The sequence below is a fragment of the Eulemur rufifrons genome, chromosome 16, assembly GCF_041146395.1.
Source record: "Eulemur rufifrons isolate Redbay chromosome 16, OSU_ERuf_1, whole genome shotgun sequence".
NCBI classification, from domain to species: domain Eukaryota; kingdom Metazoa; phylum Chordata; class Mammalia; order Primates; family Lemuridae; genus Eulemur; species Eulemur rufifrons.
In genome coordinates this window covers 8,026,581-8,035,284 of record NC_090998.1, presented here as the reverse complement: position 1 = coordinate 8,035,284, position 8,704 = coordinate 8,026,581, and the positions used below count along the sequence as shown (strand labels likewise).

Here is an 8,704-nt window from a genome sequence, read left to right as displayed (position 1 = left end):
AAAAACAAAGAGAATCATTTACATATGCATTTTACATATACACACACAAAAACAAATTTAAAAAACCCAGAATGGTCCTTAGGCATGAGTTAAACACAAGTTCTGATTGAATAATGGCTATGGAAATTTCCCCTAGCGTTTAGAAAAGCTGTTCTCTAGTGCAGAGGAAATACTATACCATGGTATCATATGTTCTTTTCTGATAAAGGAAGCAACTACAGAAAGCTTTTATTGGTTCAAAGTAACCAGTGCTATTGATGCACCCCCCCCAACAATTCTCTCAATACTACTTTCAAAACAAATGTATCAAACTTGATTTATTAGATGTAGTTATTTCTTCACACTTGTAAATCAAAAACAAAGACCCAGATTGTTTATATATATACATATATATAAATATATATAAAAAGCAATGCAAACAATTATTGAGCTTCATTTTCTGGACGAGAATGCCAAGTTAGTCTCTCTCCATAAAAAGCAATTACAATTTGAGGACACTTCATATTTGCTTCTTTTGCCAGCACCAAATCTGCCTCATCTGAATCTTTCCATTTCATAAGGAACATTAATTCTCCACTGCTATCTGTGGCACCAATTATTCTTTCAGGATCAAGATCTCTGGCAAAGCCTCTTGGTTTGTCTGCACCATCTCTTTTTCTCTTTGATTTGCTATCGTCAGATTCACTGTCAGATAAAGATTTTCTTTTTGTACCATCTTTTTCTTTACCAGCTTTTTGAGAATTAAGAAATGTTTCAATTAACTCTGGACAATGCAAATTTTCTTCAGGTTCCCAAGTATTGTCAGCATCTGTAAATCCCTTCCACTTCAGGAAATACTCCACTTTCCCATTTACTACACATCGATCCAATACTTTTTCCACCACAAATTCTTCAGGCTTTGCCTCTTCAACCTTTTTACTCTTCCCATTCTGTTTCTTTCCCAGTTTTTGCAATGTAGTTTTATTGGAGGCCGTTTTTTATTGCAGACTTGAAGAGCTATTATTCACCGCCTCTGAGGTGCCCCGGGTCCGCAGGTCTATGGTGTCTCTTGTTAAGAATATTTTCAAAAAAGTTGAATAAATGGTACAATTAATAGCCATCTATCCACTATCTATATTTAATTACTAGCATTTTGACAAATTTGCTTTATATATCAGAGAACTTCTGCTTAGGTAGTTGTTTTTGTTTTTCTTTGGGTTTTTTATCCTTGGGCTGTGCAGTCTTTGAGTTCAGAACATGTTCTAGGGGGTATCAGCAATGTGCTTGAATTTTCTCTAAAGCTCTGCCAAATGCTCTGATGGCTTCTCTGTCCCCCAGCAGCAGCCATCTGTGGGTACAAAGTCCAGATTCTCAGCCTCCTGGCCATGTTCAGAATTAGCAAACACCCTCAGAATAAAGGCAGTTCTAGTAATCTGCTCAGCTTTTCAGTTTCTCTCCTATTTAATAGTATTGCCGTCTCTACCCCTACCTGGGTTCTCATTGCCTAAGCAGCTCTCTGATACGTTTGCTCAGGGTGGGAACCCGAAAAGTATGTATAGGACAAAATGCGGTTAATGGAAAACTTAGATAGTGATCATAAAGCCTGTGAAACAATAGCTGCAGGAGTCTGGAGAGTCTGGAGGTTGTAAATCTAACTCTGACCACAGACAGCTGCAGCAATGCCAGCATTCCTAGCCCCGCTGATAAGGATGAAGCTACAACCCCATCTCCGCAGGATGAGACTGATGCAGGGGTCCCAGAAGTTGGTTGTTTGAAAAGAATTTATTACAGTGGCTGTTTTGGCCCAGCTGCTCAGTCCCCCCGGAAAAACTCTCGATAAAACCCAAGGCTTTCCCCTCCCTCGTGGCAGATGCTCTTTTGGCCTCCACCCACCTGCATCCAGATGCCTAAATAAACGGCATTTTGCTACGCGTGAGGCTTCGTGTGTCTCCCTCTCGGCTCCAGACCTAACATTCTCCACTGCCTCACGTGATTGATTTCTGTATTTTATCCGGATTTCTGGTTGTTTTCTTGTGACTCTTTTTGCTTCTTGTCTTCTTTGTTTTGTGCAGAAAACAGAGCCTCTGTGTAGGTAGCTTTTTTCAAGAAGTAATTCCAAAGAACAGCAAAGGGAAACTAGGAAAAGTTAAATGGGGAAAGAGGGAAATCAATACAAGGGTACATTATTAAGCTGGTCAATGCTTTGGGCAACTGGAACTCAATTCTTCTGCCTTTTAAAATTGTCTCCCCAAGGGATGAAAGAAGGGATCATTTATTCACTAGCTCCTTTCCCTCTTCCTCATGGGGCACTAGCACCTGCACGGTTTCAGCTGTGCTCATTCAGGAAGCATCTCTACCTGTAGTGTCCGAGGAGCCTGGGTACAGAAAGCAAGAGATCTGTGGTAGGCTGAGGCAAGGTGCTATCGGGTTACACCTGCCTGGGGCTGGTTTTTGTCGCAAGAGCTGAAGTAAAGGGTGAAGATATGAAGTATACAAAAGAGGACTCCACACAGTGCTCAAATTGTCCTAAATTTGGCTAGTACCCTGCAAGCTAATTTGTTTCCTTTTGACACACCCACATTAGTGTTTGAGCAATTCCTTTCTTTCTTTTTTTTTTTTAATTTTTTTTTTTTAATTTTTTTTTTTTTTTTTTTTTGAGACAGAGTCTCACTCTGTTGCCCAGGCTAGAGTGAGTGCCGTGGCGTCAGCCTAGCTCACAGCAACCTCAAACTCCCAGGCTCAAGCGATCCTCCTGCCTCTGCCTCCCAAGTAGCTGGGACTACAGGCATGCACCACCATGCCCGGCTAATTTTTTCTATATATATTTTTAGCTGTCCATATAATTTCTTTCTATTTTTAGTAGAGATGGGGTCTCGCTCTTGCTCAGGCTGGTCTCGAACTCCTGAGCTCAAACGATCCGCCCACCTCGGCCTCCCAGAGTGCTAGGATTACAGGCGTGAGCCACCGCGCCCGGCCTTTTTTTTTTAATTTTTGTTATATTTTATTTTTTTAGGGACAAAGTCTCTCTCTGTTGCTCAGGCTGGAGTGCAGTGGTACAATCATACCTCACTGCAGCCTTGAGCTCCTGGGCTCAAGGGATCCTCCTGTTTCAACCTCCTGAGTAGCTGGAACAACAGGTGTGTGCTACCATGCCCAGCTAGTTTTTTTTTTTTTTGGTAGAGACAGGGTATCTCTCTGTTGCCCAGGCTGGTCTTGAACTCCTGGCCTCAAGTGATCCTCCTGACTCAGCCTCCCAAAGTACTGGGATTATAGATGTGAGCCACCGTGCCAGGCCAATTCCTTTATTTCTGATGGAACAAAATATTCTAGAATTGTACTTCTCTACAACTTTTATTTTTTCACCTAAAGCCCAGGGAAATGTACTACTAATGAACTCTTTTTAGTCTCCCTTTCATTTAATTTATAGTCTTGCAAGGATTATGAATTAATAGAGGTCTCAATCCCAACTCCTTGCTTAGTGCTTGTCCAAGGCCTTGTTTCCTTGCCTTTGTGTGTATTTCATCCAAACCCTTAGCCATTACTGATTCTGATGATTTTTCACTCCAATTAGATTTTTCACTCAGTTCATGATGGTTAACTCAGGTTGCATCTTTACCTGTTGCCCCACGTGCATGTATTCTGATTCAGGGAGGACCCAATAGCATTTCTCAAGAATACAATGGTTACTTGCTGAGGGGGCATTACTTGCTTAAGGAACCTAGAGGCCTCCTTTGAATTTTCCTACTAGGGTTTACCTTAGACTCCAACCTGCATGGATTTGCCAAAGAGGGTTCAAGCACCACTGGTTTATTAGGGCTAGATGCAGACTATGTACTGTGCAGCCTGGACCATCTGTCACTAAATCCTGGAAGGTTTTCAGCTATCTAGTAAACATGTTTGAAAACACAGTTGTGAAATATGTTGCCTTCAAAATCCAAATAGGCCTATGAATCCTGCCTCTTTTACATGGCAAATTATTTGTTATTTTTGAGCAGATATTTAAATATCTTGGATATCCATCAGAATCACTTGAAAGGCTGGTTAAAACACAGATTTCTGGGCCCCATCCCCCAAATTTTTGATTTAGTAGGTCTGAAGAGGGGCCCAAGATTTTGCATTTCTAATGAGTTCCAAGGTGATGGTAGTTTTGGGAGTCACACAGAGAACCGCTGCCTTAGACCATTCAGAACTTCGATGACATGAGTCTTACCAAGGCATCTAAGGTACCATATTGTCCTGCTCTCCTGATAATATCTGCATGATATCATCAATGGATTGAATGAGTAGGATGTCCTGTTAAATGGTGAGATGTTTAAGTTCTCTGCAGGATAAATGGTAGGACAGATTGAAAGAGTTATATAGATCTGAAGCAAGATAGTGAAGGTATACTGTTGTTTGTGCCAGGAGAAAAAGCAATTTGAATTAGATTTTTCTTGCTTATTTATTAAGCAGAGGAAATAGTATTCACTAGATTAATAGCTACATATTAAAGGCCAGCGACTGCATTGTTTTGCTGTGGACATCACATCTGTCATAGCAGCTAAAATTGGAGTCACCCCTTGATTAAATTTATGATAATCCACTACCATTCTTTATGACCGACCTGTATTAGCGAGATGAGTGAGCTAAATCAAGAATATAATAGGAATTACCAACTCATTATTTTTGCAAGCTTTGCTAGTGGTACTAATCTTTGTGATTTCCTTATTGATGCTTTACTGCTTTTGATTTACCATTTTGCTAGGAAGGGGAGATTCAGGGGCTTCAATCTGGCCTTTTCATCATTGCAAAAATAAGTAATTAAAAATCTAAGCTGTTGTAACTTTAAATTATTTTGAGCCTTAAAGGAATGTGATTATGGCATCTGAGTCATGTAAACAGGTAGCTGTAATCTTTTTTTTCTCTGATTATAGATTAGACTTATTCCTTACTGACATTGTCTTGTAAAATGCTATAAATGACTAAAAGATGCCAACAAGACCCCTTCCCTCTTCACTGTTAATCTTCATTATAGATTAACTTGTCTCTTACATGCATGGCTATCACATTGTCTAAGATGGGATTTTTTTTTTTTTTTTGAACTTTATAAATGCCTAAGATGGGATGTTAAATGTATGCTTTTAAATTGGAAAGGAAATGAAAACAGGCTGTACAGAAAAGAAGACAAGCTAATTAAATTGTTGTAGCTCATAAACCAGCCTTGTATAGAAAATGCTATCATCCTACTAAGTTTCTTTGTTTTATGCCTATATTAGCAAGACCTTAACTTTTAACTTTGGAGCACTGACCTCATTTCTCTGGAGTCAGCGTTTCCCAGATGGCTGTTCCCTGCTTTGGGCTCTAATAAACTCCATGCTTAAGCACATTTTCTGAATCTTGTTATTTAAGGTTGACATCATAATGGACTTGACTTTACAAGTCAAGGAGACAATGTGGGGATTCTGGATAACAGGAACTTGGAAAATAACCAGAAGGTGGATTCAGGCTCTCACTATGTCCACTGCTTTTGTGGGCAAAGGAAACTTGATGGACTTTGAACGTGTGGGATGCTTTGAGCAATACGTGGGATTCCTCTTCTAACTCTTTCTTCTTATATTTGCTTTCATATTTAAAAATAATGTCTATCTTGTTCTATCAACTTTAGACATTGACTGTATTTCATGATAGATAAACATTTGGTTCTCCTTCACAATGCCCCATTCCCAACCTCCCAATATTATTGTAGCACTATGTTTACTTACATCAGTAATCAATGTTTATATCGTTATAAATATGTGAAAATTATTCACTTAAGAACCAATTGATGTGCCATGATTGCATTTCCTTGTTTATACAAATTTAATTTTTCTAGCAATAATAACTTTTCACTTGTACAGTTTTGTGTTTTATACTCATTTTTTTTCTAAATGTACTATCAGATTATCTACTCTTTTGTGTCTTTAGTTTTTGGCCTGGAGACTTTTCCCTCAGATGTTTGCCTTCTTGCTTCAATGTGAACTGGTTGCTGTCTAATTGTGAACTGCTGTAAATTGTTAACCAGAAACTTCTCTTTGTTGCTCTCCTGATCCACTATTTCCTTGATCCCATACTTTCTTCTTTCATTTCTTATATTTAAAAAAAAATTCACATTTTGCATCAGTTTCTTAATGTCGTTGAGTTTGTTTAGAAACATTAGGTTATAATTTTCACCTGTTTGGTGGACATGTCTTTCTGGTATGCTTTCATCGTAGAGATGTTATTCTGCTCCTTATTTTCTCTTCTTAATGCAATAACATTGCATGGGGTTGACCTCAATCCTTTTCTGTTGCTTCTTGTTATGTAAAATTAGTCTTTATGAACTTTTGGAATGGAAGTGTGGTTTATGATAGCTTTCTACCTTCATGGCTCTGATAGCAGTGCTATACAAGGCAGAAATACAATATTAAAATTTTTTAGCCAGATTAAAAAATTAAAAAACTGGAGAAATTCATTTTAATAATATTTTAAAATCTGATATTTTAGAATATCATTTCAACATATAATCAACATAAAATTATAAATGAAACATTTTACTTTTATTAATACTAAATCTTTGAAATTTGGTGTGTATTTTACACTTTTACCACACCTCAGTTTGGACTAGCCATATTTTAAGTGCTTAATAGCCACACGTAGCTAGTAACTACATGTTGGATAGCACAGCTCTAAAACTTCCTCTTATGTTGTTTTCGTGAAGTATTAAAAATAATGGCAGCTTACTTTGTGATATCTCCTGGCCCTATTCCCTTCTTCTACTTTGATCTAGATTTTCTTTTTCCTTTATGTCTATTGTCCCTGTCTTGCTTAACTTAGATCCTGTTTTCAGCAGTTTCTTCTCAGTGTGGGGCTTTGGCTGTTCATTTGGAATATTCATGAAACCCAGACATCTCCAGCCTCTCAGACCTTACTGCAGACCCTTGCACTTAGCAGCTATTGGAGATGGAACCTCTCCTAGTTTTAGCTGCTCGTCACAGACTGACTTGGTAAGCTTTTAAGTGAATAATCATTGGTTATTTTCAGTTTTCAATTCCAGTTGCTTCCCTCTACTTTCTCCTGTGCAGACATTAGTATCATGGAGATCTTGTGGCTGACAGTTTATCTTTACCCACTTGTATTTTGGGATTCATGGGAATACCTTATTATTTAGGTTTTTGTAGATGTTGCCCATGGACTTTTAGGTTGTTATTTTCTTTCCTTTCCCTCCCCTCTCCGCCTCTCCCCTCCCCTCCCCTTTCCTTCCCTTTCTTTCCTCTTTCTTTTCTTTCTCTCCTTTGTTTTTAGAATTTTTTTTTATTTCAGCATATTACAGGGGTATAAATGTTGATTGCCTTTGCCCCACCTGAGTCATAGCTTCAAGCCTGTCCATCCCCGCCCCCCCATGGTGTGCACCACACCCATTAGGTGTGAATATACCCATCTCCTCCTCCCCCCCCACCTGCCTGACACCTGATGAATGTTACTACTATATGTGCACTTCAGTGTTGATTGGTCAATACCAATTTGATGGTGAGTACATGTGGTGCTTGTTTTTCCATTCTTGGGGTGCTTCACTTAGTAGAATGGGCTCCAGCTCTATCCAGGATAATACAAGAGGTGCTAGATCACCATTGTTTTTTGTGGCTGAGTAGAACTCCACGGTATACATATACCACATTTTATTAATCTACTCATGTATTGATGGGCACTTGGGTTGTTTCCACATCTTTGCACTTGTGAATTGTGCTGCTATAAACATTCGAGTGCAGATGTCTTTTTTATAGAATGTCTTTTGTTCCTTTGGATAGATGCCCAGTAATGGGATTGCTGGATCGAACAGTAGTTCCACTTATAGCTCTTTGAGGTATCTCCATATTGTTTTTCACAGAGATTGTACTAGTTTGCAGTCCCACCAGCAGTGTATCAGTGTTCCTATCTCTCCTCATCCATGCCAACATTTATTGTTTTGGGACTTTTTGATAAAGGCCATTCACACTGGAGATAAGTGATATCTCATTTTGGTTTTGATTTGCATTTCCCTGATGATTAGAAATGTCAAGCATTTTTTCATATGTTTCTTGGCCCAGGAAAATCAGCAAGAAAAAACAACCCTATCAAAAAGTGGGCAAAGGACATGAACAGAAACTTTTCAAAAGAAAACAGACTAATGGCCAAGAAACATGAAAAGTCCTTCTTCCTTCCTTCCTTCCTTCGTTTTTCTTTCCTTCCTTCCTTTCTTTCTTTCCTCTTTCTCTTTCTTTCTTTTCTTCCTTCCTTCCTTTCCTCCTTCTTTCCTTCCCTCCCTCCCTTCCTTTCTTTCTTTCTTCTCTTTCTTTTCAATCCCATACCCAGTTTGTTTACAGTTTCCAATCCCATTTTGTTGGATAAATTTCTTCTGATAGCTTCATAAGAATAGAAACATGCAAGGTAAAATTGTCAAATTTTGCTTTCCTCAAATGTCTTTATTTTACTCTCACAATTAATATTTTTTTCTGTGTATTGAATTTTGATTAAAAATCATCTTAAGGCCGGGCGCGGTGGCTCACGCCTGTAAACCTAGCACTCTGGGAGGCCGAGGTGGGCGGATCGTTTGAGCTCAGGAGTTCGAGACCAGCCTGAGCAAGAGCGAGACCCCATCTCTACTAAAAATAGAAAGAAATTATATGGACAGCTAAAAATATATATATAGAAAAAATTAGCCGGGCATGGTGGTGCATGCCTGTAGTCCCAG

General features: G+C 38.8%; 1 pseudogene; it reads right to left on the bottom strand.

Annotated features, from left to right (window-relative positions):
* Positions 1–422: 422 nt before the first annotated feature.
* On the bottom strand, positions 423–977 carry LOC138396800 (chromobox protein homolog 3 pseudogene; annotated as a pseudogene).
* Between the last annotated feature and the right edge of the window lie 7,727 nt (positions 978–8,704).